Genomic DNA, 1,649 nt, shown 5'->3' on the forward strand with positions numbered 1-1,649 from the left:
GTGTATTTATTTTCGTTATTGTTTTGTTTGTTTCTTTATTGTTTTTCATGCGTACCGTAATACAATATTCATCCAATAAAACATGTCCTTGAATACCGGTACATTAATGGATCATGATCGCAGCTCGGGTTCACCTACGACATCACTTACGACGACCAGGATTTCATGCCCTACTTCCATCCCTACTGTCGCGACTGTTCTTTTTGGGGGGGGCATTTTATTGGATGGGGGTTACCTTCACAATGTTATTTGTCCTGCCATTTCATCGTTTAAATGTGTTAATCGAATCTGTAAATGTGAAGCAGCGTGGTGAAATCAGGCACTCGTCAAAATATAATGAAAATCGAAGAAAACGGCGTCTTTCTTCCCATGAGGCAATTTTTATTAAATTTTGGATTATTGACTCCACACCTTTGATGTCTATTTAAAAAAGAATTAGCTGTGTGGCTTTTACTGAAAAATGTTGATTAAAGGCACAAGCAATGTAAATTTACAGTTTTCAAGAACTCTCAAGCTTTGGAATTCACCAAACTTTGGGGGGCATTTTCTCTTATTTTATCTCTGAAATCCAAAATATCACGAGTACTATTAAAGGTAGATGGATAATATTTTCTTCGAAAGCAAGACAAATGAACACGCTTAAAGATGATACCAAAACCTTCATGATTCATACCGCAAAAAAATTTACAAGCGCCTTATTCCATTGCATCGTGACACAAATTATGTCAAATCCAATACGCTCGGCAGTCAATTGACTAACATACCCGGGTCAGTAATTGGAATGATTACAGGGACTATATAGATCTATATCGATCGAACATTTCAGTGGTATAAGGCAAGATGGTTACAACTGCAAAAACACTGACAGTGCTTTTTTTTTTTTTAAGTAGAGGTTTTACGGCGCTCACAACTGCATAAGGTCATATGAGCGCCAGAAGATTAGAGGTGTTACAAGAGGGTAGCAAACACAAAAAAGAAGGAGGGGAGATAAGGACGATAGATATTTGATAGGAAAGAAGAAGCAAGCCACACCAGAGCACCCGCCAACCACCCACTGACAGTGCTTTGTAATAACTAACTGAAGCTTGAGCTCGGCAGATGTAAAGGTTATGGTATGTGTGTTATCAATTTGCCCGGCATCTGAGGTACACTCCCGTAAATCCAACCAAATGAAAGAAAAGACAAAATTTTCTTTTTTGCTTTATACCTGTGATTTTATGTTGAGTTCAAATATGAAAAAAAAGAAAAAAAAAAGTTCTAATTTCGTTTTTCAGTGAGGCTACACGATAAAGAAAAAAAATGTGTAGGCAAATTCTCTCTTTTTTTTTTTTTTATCCAACTCATATGTTAGACATTCGTATCGATTAAGAAAACAGCAACAAAAACTATTTTTAAAAAAATACTAACAACAAACAAATAAGCAACAAAGAAAAAAAAATCCTCTTCAATATTATTATTGTGACAGTAAATATTTAAAAGATCGCTCCTGCAAACGATGAAACTGCAAGTTCTAGAATTTACTTCCCAGTTATATTTCAGGCAGGGCTATATATTTCTAAGTTTATGCCTATTTAAGAGAACACACCCGAAAACACTCGTACGCACACACACTACATACTCACACGCACTGTCACACACACACACACACA

At 36.0% G+C, this 1,649-nt stretch overlaps 1 protein-coding gene across 1 annotated transcript in view; it reads left to right on the forward strand.

The window, feature by feature from the left end:
• Positions 1 to 1,649, forward strand: part of LOC101847436 — a gene marked incomplete in the record, with an annotated part of 28,664 nt that overhangs the window by 528 nt on the left and 26,487 nt on the right.

This window comes from Aplysia californica, unplaced genomic scaffold (assembly GCF_000002075.1).
Source record: "Aplysia californica isolate F4 #8 unplaced genomic scaffold, AplCal3.0 scaffold00317, whole genome shotgun sequence".
Classification (NCBI taxonomy): Eukaryota; Metazoa; Mollusca; class Gastropoda; order Aplysiida; family Aplysiidae; genus Aplysia; species Aplysia californica.